The sequence below is a fragment of the Puma concolor genome, chromosome A3 (assembly GCF_028749965.1).
Source record: "Puma concolor isolate L17-30 chromosome A3, mPumCon1.1.hap2, whole genome shotgun sequence".
NCBI classification, from domain to species: domain Eukaryota; kingdom Metazoa; phylum Chordata; class Mammalia; order Carnivora; family Felidae; genus Puma; species Puma concolor.
Window position 1 is genome coordinate 56,684,884 of NC_141669.1, and position 15,426 is coordinate 56,700,309.

General features: G+C 35.4%; 1 long non-coding RNA gene across 6 annotated transcripts in view; it reads left to right on the top strand.

Annotated features, from left to right (window-relative positions):
* Nucleotides 1-15,426, top strand: part of LOC147582465 (uncharacterized) — a 529,319-nt gene that overhangs the window by 437,196 nt on the left and 76,697 nt on the right. For 3 of the 6 annotated variants that reach the window (XR_015248720.1, XR_015248725.1, XR_015248721.1), the window contains one exon: nucleotides 13,508-13,619. The exons of 2 other annotated variants lie outside the window; for them this stretch is intronic. This is a non-coding gene — a long non-coding RNA (uncharacterized LOC147582465). The remainder of the gene's footprint in view (nucleotides 1-13,507; nucleotides 13,620-15,426) is intronic. One more of the 6 variants, XR_015248722.1, reaches the window with a different exon arrangement.

The following is a 15,426-nucleotide window of genomic DNA, read 5'->3' on the forward strand; positions in this document are numbered from 1 at the left end:
CTCTCACTAATTCTAGTGTCAGCATATGTTAAAACCATGCAAAAGATAACTTTGTGCTGATTTGTAAGACAGAGTGGATGTCTAGTGGGACATCAGGAAGTCCTACAAGTCACACAGCACATTGTAGGACAGGTAACACCCCAGGCCTCTCTACAAATTACCAGTAGCACCCCCAAATATTTTAAGAATCAAAACCCACACGCACATATCTAAAATGTCTTTCCCTTTTGAGTACCACCAATTTAGACAATAATGTGAATGTCTGTTTAATAGAAGTTAATAATCACCTTAAATATCAAGTAGCTTCTTCAAAACTTTTATGCAGCAAAATGGAAATCGCTATGCATTCTCTTCAATTATAATCAGAATCTCTTTGTTTGGCCTTCCATTGGATTAGAAAAAAGCCAAATTGACTCCTAAAACTTTCCTCTTTTCTTAACAACAACACACACACACACACACACACACACACGGCAGTTATTTCACAACCACAAAAGTGGTGTTTCTCCAATGATCTTATTTCCAAATATTTTTTTCTCTAAAACTGTCTTTATTTTTACTTTTTTATTTTTATTTTTTAATTTCTTTATTTTAAAAGTAAAAGAACTTTATGTTTTATTTTTGATTAAGCCTACAATGCTTACCTATGGATATGATAAGCAAAACAAAGCAAATTGCAAAAACAAAACTATGCACTTTCTGAAAAACTATTCCTTAACTGAATGATCAACACAGTAATTTCTCTCCCATTAGAATGGATGTGTGCACATATTGTAATAGTGTAGGGAAGAGCTGTATTTCCATGCCATAATAAGATTTTACAACAGCATAACCTCACCAGTTGATTAGCTTCTGTTTTTCAAGCCAAGATACTATTTAAAAACACCAAATTATTACTGACTCTCAAATTCTTAACTAGTGTATAAATTAGAAGATTTAAGTGGTCGTCTTGTATCTAAAGATATGTGGAGGAAAATATTTTCTCTTACTCATTCTTAACCAGACAGATGTAAATCTTACTCAAAATAAGTTAAACTATGACCCAACATGTGTGTGTGGTCTGAAGTATAGTGAAGATTGGAGAGTAGATGAGCTCATGGGGTTTGTAGGTTATTCCTACTCATAATTCTTCACCTAGAGTCACATCAATTTTATCTGCTTTATTTGTATGCTTCCACAAGATTTTGTTCCAACAAAGGATTTCCTCATCTAAAAAAATTTGAACACCAGAGCCCTAAGGGAAATTAGGCAGCAGACATAAAGAAATATAATGTAGGTCAAATTTCATCACAACAAATATTATTGTGACAAAAATCTCTATATAGCAAAAGATTTCTGAGCCCTAGGCAATAACCCATTTGTCTTCAGAAATATGCAATACAACAAAATAAAAGAATCTGGACAATCTTTTTATTATAATGGCCTTTGACCTGTATTCCTTGCTTGGTGGAAGAATGAATCTTTAAGTTGGAATTCAGTGTTGCTGGTTTCCTCTAGGTACAGCCATTTCTTTTTCAATCTGCTTGAAGTCTGCCAAATGTTTATAGTGAAATAAAAGACCTGAGTGGTTCAAGGCTGCACCTAGAAATGTGCTCCATAAACCCTAAGTGATTACTATTCAGCTTTGATTCCAAGAACAGGAGGAACAATAATCACAAAAGCAATATTAAGTCCCCATATGGTAGATTCAGCTGGTTGTCACCCAATGTCCAGTCTCTCCTTCTTTTTTGTTATTTGAAATCTGACTTTTAACTACACACATTGACATCTGACATATAATCTATATTCCCCAGTCTCCCTTGATTTAAATGTGGCTAATGAAATGTAAAAATATTGTGTGGGTCTTCAGAGAAAGTCACTTACAGTGAACAGTGTTAGCAGGGAGAAACTGCCATCTTCCTGTTTCTGAAAGTCAGTAATCATGGCTGGAACTTCTGCTATCTGGGAAAATTAGTTGTTGAGGATGGAAGCCATGTGGTGTGAAGCAGAAAAAAGTAGAATTATCTTGAGTTCCTAATGCTTTTGGAGAGTCACCAGAAAGCCCTGGATCACCTATTTCTACACTATGTTGCACAAAAGAATAAATACTTGTATGACTTATCCACCGTGGTTGGATTCTGTTAGTATCAGCCAAATAATTGATATATCATCCTATCCTAACCAGTATATCCTTCTTTGCTATGTACTTTGAGATTATATTGCCTCCATTTGTATATTCACTTAAATTATACTCTATACATTTACTATGCATGAGGGCTTGTCCTGGGACTTCAGGTTTCAGCAGTTGAGATCAGTAAGACTGAAATCTCCTTAATTCCAGTCATTGTAATAGGCAACATGATATCCTTAATGGAGCTTCTAGGGCCACACTAGAAAATGCCTTTACATTCTAATACAGCTTCTCATGCACTACATTTATTTTTTAACAATTTTAATCTTTTTCAGCTTTATTGAATTTATTTATTGATACAATAAACTGCATATTTTAAGAGCATGATTTTTTTTTAATGTTTTTATTTATTTTTGAGACAGAGAGAGACAGAGCATGAGCAGGGGAGGGGCAGAGAGAGAGGGAGAACAGAATCCGAAGCAGGCTCCAGACTCCGGGCTGTCAGCACAGAGCCCGAAGCAGGGCTCGAACTCACAGACTGTGAGATCATGACCTGAGGCGAAGTCGGTGGCTCAACCGACTGAGCCACCCAGGTACCCCAAGGGCATGATTTGATAAGGTTTCAAATACATATGCACTCATGAAACCATCACCACAATCAAGATAGTAAATACAGCCATCATCCCTAAATGTTTACTATTTCCTTACAAATCCTTTCCATCTACCCTTTCCACCTCCAACCCCATCTTCAGGCAACCATTCATCTGTATTCTCTCACTATATATTAGCTTGCATTTCATTTTTTAGAGTTTCTTATGAATACGCTGGTTTCTTTACCAACAATTCTGATGGAAAAACACATGACTGTATACTCTCATATTTTACTCCGTCTAGAGACCTAATCTGTTTCCCAGATTTCTAAAATGGCAAGCTATTCTGTTATTGTTTGTTTTTCTGTAATTTATAGGACTTTATCTGGGGTTAGCTACATACAGATAAGAAAGGAGTCACTGATGTTCACCCTTTTGATTATATGCATGGTCAATGGTAAGTATTTTTATTTGTAAGTATGGATAGATATCAAGATGGGACTTAAACATATCACATGATTGCTGGAACAAAGAAGTTACTAACAAGGATTCCTACTTAATTCAGGATTCTGACAGACTTCTACACTCTATATGCATCTTAGGGCATAAAGAGTACACACGCACATACACACACACAAACATTAGCTTTTTTAAAGAAGTTCAAATGTTGGGGCACTTGGGTGGCTCAGTCGGTTAAGCATCCAACTCTTGATTTCAGCTCAGGTCACGATCTCAATGTTTGTGAGATAGAGCCCAGCATCTGGCTCTATGCTGACAGCATGGAGCCTGCTTGGGATTCTCTCTCTCTCTCTCTCTCTCTCTCTCTCTCTGCCCCTCCCTCACTTGCTATCTCTCTCAAAATAAAGAAATAAACATTTTTTTAAAAACGAATTTGAAATGTTTTAAGTATATGGAGTTTTTATGGCATCATATATTTTTGCTTACTGGTATCAACCAGTGTCTTTGACATACAAATTAATTCTTGTTTCAACTGATAAGAAGTCAAACATCTCAGTAATTGTGGGATATAATTTCCCAAAACGTTTTTGAGAAAGGATCCTTTTTTGAAAGAAGACCATGTCTAAGGAATCCCTTATATCACATAATAAGGCTCTGGAAATTGAAAGACATCTAATTCGTACAAGTTTCTACCACTGGAGAACTTGAACAAGTGCCAGACTTAAAAACTATATCTGAATGGATTTGACCCAAACCTATAAAAGATCTCATCCCATGCAGTGGGGAAAACAATTTAAGAAAGCCTCCTTGTTAGCTGGTATAGACCATCGTGGGTGACCCCTACCTCCATCCCCACTTCCCACTTCTTCCAAATCGTTAGCCACTGATGACTGCTACTGATGACTAAACCATGCCAAAGACAGTAGACAGGGGAAAGTAAACTTTAAGAGTCCCTGTGCTCAAATATATTTCTCTTTCTACTCTTGGACCCCATTCTGAATTCCTCCAAGCAATATTGTTTAGATGTTTGGATTAGAGTCCCATTTTTCCAACAGCGCATCTGTTTTCTCCTTCCACTAAAGAACTCAAGTGTAGGTTGGAAACGGTTCATTGACTGTAAGAAGATAGGTTCCTGCAAACCAAGCCAGAGCCAAAACCATTAAGCCATTAGGTTTTGTGTTCTCATATTTTATAGCACTCTTATTCACCAACCACGATGGGAGGATTTCTAACGTGCTTCTGACCTCTCAGGGATAAGTAACTGGCACCTTAGCCCATGTAGCCAGCACACAAGGCTCTTTGTTCATTCCGTAGGCAGTTCTGCCTAACCCTGTGGTCTGGGCTCATGTAGGAAATGACTTCGATGGTGTGATTTGAGGGGTACTGGGAAATTCTCTCTCTCTTCCCCCTTTTCCCATCACCCAGCAACTGCCTCACCAAATACTTCAAATATATCCCAGACTGCTGCTACCTGATTACCAAGTCATTTTAAACTATCCACACTGCAAATGTTGACCATTAAATTAGCATGATACTATCTGATTAAATGAAAAACTTATAGGTTAGAGAATGCCAAATGTACCTCTTCAAGTTGTCGGTAGTCTCTAGAGGATCATCCATCATCACTTCTTTGATTCTTTCACAGTGCCTTGTGTTTAGAAGGTGCTCAGTATTATTTATTTACTTCCCAAAAAGAGATGTAAAAAGAATGCATGAAATGCTGACTCGTGAACTTTCACTCAGTCTGCTAGACACATAGTTACCTCAATATATTCTGACTGAATGAGTGACCACTTGTGATATTTGACCAACTTTGCCTTGAATTCTCTTCTAGCAATTCTAAACTTGACCAACTTTGCCTTGAATTCTCTTCTAGCAATTCTAAACTTAACTTAGTGTTCTGAGTATCTTTTATGTTCCTCTTAGAGTTCTAAACAAATGTCTCTGGACCCACATGAGCAAAATAATCAGATTCCTATTTGAAAAATAGAGTAAGTCCCAGCTAACTGGAGGAGAGACAATAGTGGAGTAGTGGGAGTGCAGAGGAGTAGGAATGGAGATTTGGAGGGCAGTCGAGGCCCTGCTGTTACTGACGCCATTCCTGGTGGCAGCCAAGTCACTGGCCAGACAGGATGCTTTTGAGTATGAGACAAAGGTGCTAATAAAAATTAAGCTAGAACAACAACCAACTGGGGCACAAGCTCAGCCTAAAAATGTAGGCAAACCGATTTCTCTCTGGGAACCTCAGTTTCATCATCTATAAAATTGAGAGTAAGACAAACCCACCTGTGTGGTCTCTTCCACTTCGAAGCATTTAGTTGAGAGCCAATCCTTATTTCTTATTCCTAAGTTCTCATCTACACTTAAAATAGGAATGCCTCCTTTCTGTTTGTTCACTTCTCTTTTCAATGGAAATTTCTGGTCACACAAAATCCCCTTGGAGATCCATTTCAAGGGGAGTCGGTCTCTCTAATAGTCTGTTTCTTGATGTGCAGCAGCTTTCAGAACTTTGGCAGAAGCACAGTTATCCAGAGGGAAGTGTGGACCATTATTTCCAGGCATTCCTATGTGAATGTGATTTTCCTTTTTAATTACAGCAGGCAAAGAGTGATAGGAACAGGCATGGGAAGAATGATGTAGGATATTTATTTTCATAGCTCTACCCTTTCCCTTGGACTCCTATTTTCTAGAGCTTCCGTGTTTCCATTCATCAGCTATTCTTTAGCCACAAGGCTTGCACAACTTTATTCTGAAATAGCCAATAGTTTACATATGACCCTTCTTCCAAGTCAACAAGAATAACAATCTATTACTTATACATGTATTATTTCACTTGATCCTCACCTCTGCTCTGTGTGAGAATTACATTAGATGACTCAGAGAAAACAAGTGATTTGTCTGAAAAGACAGCTAGCAAGCATCAGAGAGAACTAGAAGCCAATTCAATTTTATTTTGTCATACTGTGTCTCAGGAAATCCTGTGATAAATGAGGTTACAAGACTAAGAATACTTCATAATTTCTGTTTTATAAAATATTAAACTATTTTTTAAATACCAGAAACATTATAGTAGAAATGGCAAACACACACACACACACACACACACACACACACACACACACACACATGCAATACGGTCAGTTATGGGTCCAGTAGGAAATTCTTCTTACTCAACATTTAATGATTCCTTCAACATAACCATCCTTTATCCCCAGCTAAGGGGATGTCATAGATAACTCTTTCTGAAAAAGATTTCAGGATATTCAGGATATTGGAGGATATTGGAGCCAACACTTGTATAGCATTCAGTGGTTTTCTATACTGACTTTTAAAAACCACGGTTTTCGTTTAACCACATGTAGATGGATAGAATGGTAGAGGATATTCATTGTTATAATTGCAGATTTAAAAGGAACAGCCACAATAAGGCTTTCAATCTATGAACTTTTAAAGGGCATATTAGATACCTCATTTTAAAAATGGTGACTCTCTCAAGGGCTTTTGCATACTCATTAGGATAAAGAAGGTTAATGAGTCTACAGACTCACTGGAAGAAACCACTGGGCTATTTGGAAGTATCCTCTTGCTCCCTGTTACAACTGCCAAGGAAACTAAGTTAACTACCTCTCCAGAAAGACTTGGGATTGGATTTCAAAATTTAGGTGCTCTAAATAGTTACTGAGTATGCTCAAATCCATGTTAAATGCTGAAGTATTTATAAATATTTCTTTTAAATACACAAATTTTTAAGTTCATCCAGACAGGTGCAGGGATATATCATGTGCCAACAAACTGTCAGAGCTTTTGACAAAGAATCAACACATTGTGGCAATGTTTTTAGAAGAGCACAGGTCTTTGTGTGACATAAAATCCAATGCCAAGGAAAATCACCAGCTCCATCTGCAGTAACTCGTTTAAAAAAAAAAAGATTAAAAAAGAATTCCCATTTTTCTGCAGATGTCATTTGCTTTGCCAAGAAATTTAGTCATGTAAACCATTACTATGCCTGACTTAGCCTTAAAAGCCTCTGGACCTAATAAGTGATCAAGGTGTGGGAACACAATCTAAATTCTGGTTCTCAAAGCCGAGTTAAGAGACTCTGACAAATTCAACTCATCTTTGCCAAATAACAGTGAAGCCACAAGAGGTTGAAGTCAGAAGAGGGAACGTGCCAATGCTTTCTTGAAGAGTAACAACTTACAACAGGAAACTAAGATAATTGTTTAAAGTGTTGCTGGAACATTAATTCATTACACACTGGGAAGTAATCCCCTCATAAAGTGGTTTTTGAACTGATTTTGACATTGATTGCTTTGTACTTTTTTAGCTGTAAGTACTAGGTTACCAGGATCAGAAATAGATATGCCCAAAGATTATGGATGAGTTTTATTCATGTTTGTCAGTTAGCTACTATTTACTATAGACTCAATAAAGGCAAAGTTGTCTACTAGGAATCAGAGGATTTTTAGTCACATGACACAAGAGCAACAGCAACAATAATTGTGTGACTTCTGCCTTCAGTGTCTCTCCTCTGGTTGGGGGAGATATCAACACCTACCAAGATAACCCAAAAATAAAAGGTAATAAAAGTAAGCACCCAATAGAACAGATACATGGTAACTATTAGAGGAGTTCAGATAAGGAATAGGTCACTTTGGGAAGAAGTGATCAAGAAAATCTTTATATAAGAGGAAGGATTTCAAGTGGGCTCTGAAAACTGGTTAAGCATTTAAATCAAGAGGCAAGGGGTAGAATTTTTGGCAAGAGAAACAGCTAGGGTAAATGAGCAGATATGAGTAACATGTGGGAAGAGTGGTAGATGAGTTTGAAAACACAGGCAAAGAAGATTAGAGTTTTCAATGCAGGTGAAGTAGTTTGGATTATCTATAGGCACTAAAATTAGTGAGGATTTTTGAGCAAGAATACACACACACACACACACACACACACACACACACACACATATATATATATATATATATATATATATATATATATATATATATAATTAGGATATGAGGTTCCAGTTAGATTTAAGAATACAAAAGTTAAGGAGCACTTGGGTGGCTCAGTCAAGTGTCCAGCTCTTGGTTTTAGCTCAGGTCATCAATCATGAAATTGAACCCTGTGTCAGGCTTTGTACTGACAGTGCAGAGCCTGCTTGAGATTCTCTCTCCCTCTCTCTGCCCCTTTCCCACTCATGCTCATTCTCTTTCTCTCTCTCAAAATAAGTAAATAAACATTCAAAAAAATATGAAACCTAAGAGTTGAGAGTACTAGGTAGGAGTTTATTCTGAGTCCTAGTTTGAAGTTATAATTAAAAACTCAAAATTATCGAACCCATAGAATGTCTGAAGCACCCTTGTAGATGCTACAGGACACAAATAATTAAATAACAAATCATTTGCCTTTGAGAACTAGAAAAAAAAATTGCCCTGGAATATCAAAAGAAAGGAAATATCTGGTTATTTCAGTAAATTGTTATGTTCAAGCACGAGGACATGTAAAAATAAAATAGACTAAAATTAAAAGGTAGCATAATGTAAAGAAACTATAAGAATGATATCAAGGAAATTAAAAATATTATAGCAGATTAAAAGAAAAAAAACACGTTGGAGGTTAAAAAGGCCAGAATTATCAAGAACAAAAGTGAAATCCATGAAAGAGAGGACAAATTTAAGAACTTAAGTTACTTAAGAGAAAATGTGTAATAGAGGAAAACTCCAGTAATAATCTTGATTGGAAATTCCAGGTTTTATTAACAGAATCCAAAATTGAAAAATTGGGGAGACTTGGGAAGAAATAAAAACCTGATAAATGTTCCCTCCTATATATATTTAAAAAAAAAAAAAAAACATGTTTTTTTAATCTAAAATTGAAACAAAGTAGGTTAAAGAATGCTTTTAAAAAATTGAAAGGTTTCCACCAATAGTTGAATTGAAGCAAAATATACAGTCTTAATACATTATAAAGGAATCCAGCAAAGAAAGCATGGCTTATATCCTGAACTTTGGAAAACAATAAATAATAAGAAAGCATGACAAACAGAATTACAGAAAGTAACAGAAGTCAGGCCAGATATATGAGTTATAACCAAAAGTATAAAAGTTAAACATTCCTTTCTTAAAAAACTCTTAGTTCAAAGCAATTTTTTAAACATACAACTACATCAGTTAATAAGAACATATCTAAAAGAAAGCAGTACAAATAAGTAAACAGTAAAAAGCTGCAAAACAGATAAGTTATATAAGTAAAAAGCAATGAAAGGGCTGAAACAATAATGTCACGTAAAAAAGGCAAAAGCACAGAATGGATGAGAGTTCATTCATGCTGATATAAGATACAATTCACTAATAATGTATATTGTTTTGCTCTCTATACAGACAGTATTATTATATCAAAATGTTATATAACACATAAAATATAAAATAAGCATATAAAATATTAAGAATAAGTTTTTTTAAGCCAATAGAAGATAATTAAGACAATGTTCTTTGATGAATCAAGTGCCAAAACATAGATACAAGTAAAAAATGATTAAATAAATATAGGTACTTAGTTCAATAACTGTATCAGGTTTTGCATCCTCCAGTGAAAGAATGCAAATGCACCTTGCCTTTGTTGTTGTTTATATATGGTTTTGTTTTATTTTTTGCAGTACCCCTGTAATAATGACAAATGTGATCATTTAATTGATTACGCTGACTCAGACACCACACACACAAAATCAGTCTCAGTAATTACTGCAGATATAGCTCCCTCCCAGAAAACCATATTCTCAGAAGGACATTAGCATTTAGGGGAGTTCAACATCTATGGAATGGAAGGAGGAGAGTCAGGATTGGACAGAGGCAGTAGTAGAGCTGTGAGTTGGGGAATGTAGATCTGTCATTAAATTTGTCCCCCCCAAGGAAGGGAGTGTCTCATTGGGTGGGGCAGCACTTCAGTGGGGGCACGTCCCAAGGATTCTGATTGCTGAGGTCTATCTACCTGCAGTAGTCCCAGCAGAATGAAATCTGTCTTTCTTTCCTGAAAGAAAATCCGAGCTGTGTATCACCATGTCCATCATGGGTAGTTTAAAAAAATGGAAATAATAGAGGTTACCTTATCCAATAGAAAAGGAACAAAAAGGAAAAGGAAATTAATTCCTAAAACTTGAGAACTAAAATATCTTGCTCCTAAATAAATTTTTATTCAAGGAGAAAACTGAAAGTGCAATTACTGTATGTTAATTAACAATGAAAATAGTAATCTACATATCAATATATAAAAGATGTGACTGGGGCCCCTGGGTGGCTCAGTCGGTTGAGCCTCCAGCTTCGGCTCAGGTCACGATCTTAACAGTTTGCCAGTGCGAGTCCCGCATCAGGCTCTGCGCTGACAGCTTAGAGCCTGGAGCCTGCTTCGAATTCTGTGTCTCCCTCTCTCTCTGCTCCTCCCCCTCTCATGCTCTCTCTCTCTCCTTCAAAAATAAATAAAAACATTAAAAAAATTTTAATAAAAGATGTGACTAAATATGTACAAAATAAGATATATATTCTTTAATGTTCTGATAAAACTTAATTATTATACCATAATATTAAGAGAATGAATGGACAAAATGAAGCCACGGGAGAAATATTTGCAATACATATATCTGACAAAGGATTTGTATCCACAATATGTAAAGAACTCATACAATTCAATAGTAAAAAGACAAACAACCCAATTTAAAAATGGGCAAAAGAAATTTGAACGGACACTTCACAAAAGAAGATACATTAATGTCAAAAGAGCACCTGAAAAGATGCTTAATATCATTAGACATCAAGAAAAGGAAAATTAATATCACAATGACATACTGTCACACACCTACTGGGCTGGTAAAATTAAAAAGATTGACAATATCAAGTGTTAGTGAGGATGTAGACCAGCTAGAATTCACATACATTGCTGGTAGAGGTGTAAAAGTTAAAACCTCTTGAAAAGTGCCAGTTTCTGGCAGTCAAACTGATTGCCTACCATATGACTCCAAAGGTCTATTATTAGGTATTTATCCGAGAGAAATAAAAACAGCTAGCCATGGGAAAACTTGTATAAAAATGTTCAAGCAATTTTACCTATAAGGGCCTTTAAACTAGAAAGTACTAAAAGTTTATCAGCAGAGAAATAGATAAATAAAGTGGGATACATGCACACAATGGACTATGACTTGGCAATACGAAGAAATGAACCATGAATATATGTAACAACATAGATGTCAAATGTATGATTTTATTGATATGAAGTAGAAGCACAGGCAGGTGATGAAAACCAAAGTGCAGCCCTCAGGAATGTGAGGGGATGCTGTCTGGAAAGTAGCGTGATGCAATTCCTGGGATAGTGGAAGTGAGTTACGTGATTTGGATGTGAGTTACATGAGGTATGCATTTGAGGAAACTAACTGGACTATACACAAAAGATCAAAAGATCGGTGCATCTTAATGCTTTGTGGATAATACCTCAATAGAAAGAGCAACGACAAAGTGTTTTCAGAACTTCAAGATTATTTCTATATTATTTAAGTAATTTCAGAACATCAAAAATATAAAAATCTCTAATTCATTTTCTGAAGCTCTCATATCCTGATTATAAACCTGGTGTTGAGAAGACATAGTAGGAATGAATAGAATATAAATATTGAGTTTGAAACACACACTCACACGCACACATACACACACACACACACACACACACACACACACACACACACCATACAAAATTAAGTGTAACATTATGCCAAAAGAATAATAATGAGCAAATCACCTTTATTTCTGGAAAATGAGTATAGTGTATCATAGAAAAATCAAAATAGTGAAAAACGCTGTCATTTAATAGACATTATAGAAGATTTTGATAATATTAAGCATTTATTCCTGATTTTAAAAAACAGCTAGATAGGAGTAGCAAGGCAATTCCTTAAATGTTAAAATGTATATCACAGAACATCCATACTTAATATCATAATTAATGTGAAATACTGGAATCATTTCCATTAAATTCAGAAACGAAATAAGCCTAATATTTCAATAATTATTTCTATTCTGAAGGTTCTGATGTAATAATACAAGAAAGAAAAAGGAAAGAAAAACATTTTAAAATGTAAAAATGTCGACCAACTAACAACTTTCTCATAAATGTAAAACGGATCAATTAATAAATTGGTATCACTTCCTAATATTTAGAAAAGATAAATTCCATAGCATACCCCAAATAAATTAGAAATAAATTACATGAAATATTTTTTTAAATGGTTATTTTTTTTGAGAGAGAGGGAGAAAGAGAGAGAGAGACAGAGCACTAGTGGGAGGGGGATAGTGAGAGGGAGACACACAATTCAAAGCAGGCTCCAGGCTCTGAGCTGTCAGCACAGAGCCCAATGTGGGGCTCGAAGTCACGAACCATGAGATCATGACCTGAGCCAAAGTCAGAAGCTCAACCGACTGAGCCACCCAGGAGCTCCAGAAATAAATTACATTTTAAATGAAAAGCAAATGACCATAAAGCCAGAATAAATAATTGTAGGTTAAAATATGCATGACTTGTGGTGGGATAACGTGGCAAATTAAACCTATGGCAAAAACTTTTAAAAAGAAAATAAACAGAATTTGGGAAAAATCTCTTTAAAAAAAGTCAAGATTTAATACAAGTATTTGTATTACATCCCTGATATAGAGAGTATTTTTCTGTAAGTGCTGCAAATTGCAAATAAGATACAAACATACCAATATGAAAAATGGGCAAAGGTCATGAGTAGGAATGTTACAAAATGAAAAAACAAAAGTAGCTAAGATTTTTTCTGGTAAATTTAATTAATGATGTATTGCTTTTGCCACACAAATCAAATCGATAACCTTAAAAATAAAAATGACGGTATCTCTAACCAGCAAGACACTAAAAATAGCCTAAATGAATAAAAATAGGTAATTGGCTAATTATGTGACTGTACCATGAAATACTATGCTTTGATTATAATCTTATGTTGTGGAAGCAAACACCACAAGAAAATATAGACAATTATTGCTTAGCAAATAAGATAAATTGCCTAATATCTTTGTAATAAATATTCATTTTTAAAAGACCAGAGCATACACACCAAAATATTAAAAACATTGTTTTCTCTGTGTAATAGAAATAGGAATGAATAATACCTTTGTCTTTGTTTTTTGCTACACTGTCCAATTTTGTCTCATTAAAAATAAATAAAAGGATTTTTTTGCAATCAGAAGAAAATGTATAAATGAATGATAAAGATACGTGCCATAAAATTTTAAAGCTAACCACAACCCTGATTAATTAATAGAAGTAAATTTTCTTTGTTATTTTTCAGCAGAAAAAGAGACAGATGCATTTGCTAATCCTGATGTACTGTTTAAAAGGAGAAAAGAAAAAGAAAGAATGAAAAAGTGAAAGAAGAAGGAATATAAGGCAAAGCTCTGATAGTAAGAGAAATGAATTTTTTAATTTCAGAAATTTATAGGTTGCTAATACCAAAGATCAGAATGATAATTATTGTTCAGACTTAATTAGTACCATTGCGACCCTCAGACAAAATGAAAGAATAGGAAGATATCTACCCAGTATCAGGTCCTGTAGAAGTACGTATTTCCCTGGAATATAAGTGGCTGTAGCCATATGATGCAGGATGCCTTTTTTTTTTTTCAACTGAGCATTATCAGCTGGTGTGAAAACAGGGAGAATTAACTGAAACACAGTCATGTAACATGACCACTAATGTTTTGAAAACATTTAACTCTGGGTCCAACATGAGCTATAAGTGTAGATACCTAGATCCAATTTTCTGTTGGCACTGGGAGGTAGAAAAATAGTCTCTGAAGTATTGGCAGTGTTTGCAAGGTAGTAAGCACGGAAAATAGGAAATAATTTAATATGGTTCTAAATGGTACTTGTGAAATGTCTTTAAAAATAAATCCTTTCTGACTCTTCATTATGTTGCACAAATGAGAGGCCCAAAAATTATGGCTCAACACCCATTTTACATTCAAGGTCAGATAGGCAACAATCAGGCGATGATATTTTATTCTCCTGCACATATGAAATTCTGTTTGAACTCATCAAAGTGAATTTATAGATGTGCTAAAGTATCCAATGAGAAGATTGCATGTAAGTAGGACAAGTTCCCTACTTGGTTTCCTAATGCAAGTAAATTACTAGCCAGGCATGATTTTACTTGGTATAGAGGAGAGAAGTTAATAATTTTTGTCCCAACCTTGACCAAAATACAGGCCTGGGTTTTTAAGGACAACAAATTTTAAATATCTTGGCAGTGATCATTCAGGGATATTTCTGAATAGGAAACATTCACATGAAGCCTTTTTCCCTTTGCCAGCATCTCTATAACTACTAGGAACTTGGGGGAATGCAAACAAAATATCTGAGTGTAAACTGAACCAGAGTTGAATATTTATCTGCTGCAATTTAATCTGAAGAGATGTTCTTCTAGCATTTGGGGTTTGGTTGAATCCCACAAAAGCCCAGCAATATTTAGAACCAAAATTGGATGCCTTGTCCTTAATTCACCTCTCCGTATCAGACTTCTGTGGGTATAAGTAAATCTCATGAAGTTACATTGTACTGTGACATCTATTCGGTTCCAATTCATGTCAAAATGGAATTTAACATCTTCTTTGTGGTTGAAATTATGTTGTAGTTTTCATCAGAGGTTTTCTTCTTGATATTTTAGAGGTGTAAATTTACATATTCCAAAAATAGTCCTCTCTAGGCATGGAGAGGAGGCTCTGAGAAGGGGAAGGATGCAGTTTCACAAATGAATGGCAGAAAATGTTTCGTTAATCCTTAATAGCAAAACAATAGAGGAAAGATTTGAGGATACCCCATATAATTAATAGAGTAGAACTAAGCGTACCACACATGCTTCCGAGAAGATCATAGAATGCACTGTGGAAATAAGCAATACAATGGTTAATCACTTCAGAGAAATCATGCAGAAAGTACTACACGTACCACATCCAAGATAATGGCCAAACCTCTTCAAAATCATCCCATCTGGTAAATCTTTTCCAAAGCTCAAATTGCACCCGGCCATCCTTAACCATCCTCCACCCATCAGGCATATAAAGCTAGCTTTAGTCCCACTGCTTCAGCAAATAACAACAAAATCCTCCTGCCCCTCTAAAAGACTCAAAAATGTTTGTAAGTCCAAGAATGGAAGGGAAGAGAAGGACAGACGACCAACTTGGATGGATATTCAAGGGAGGCGGGGTGAAG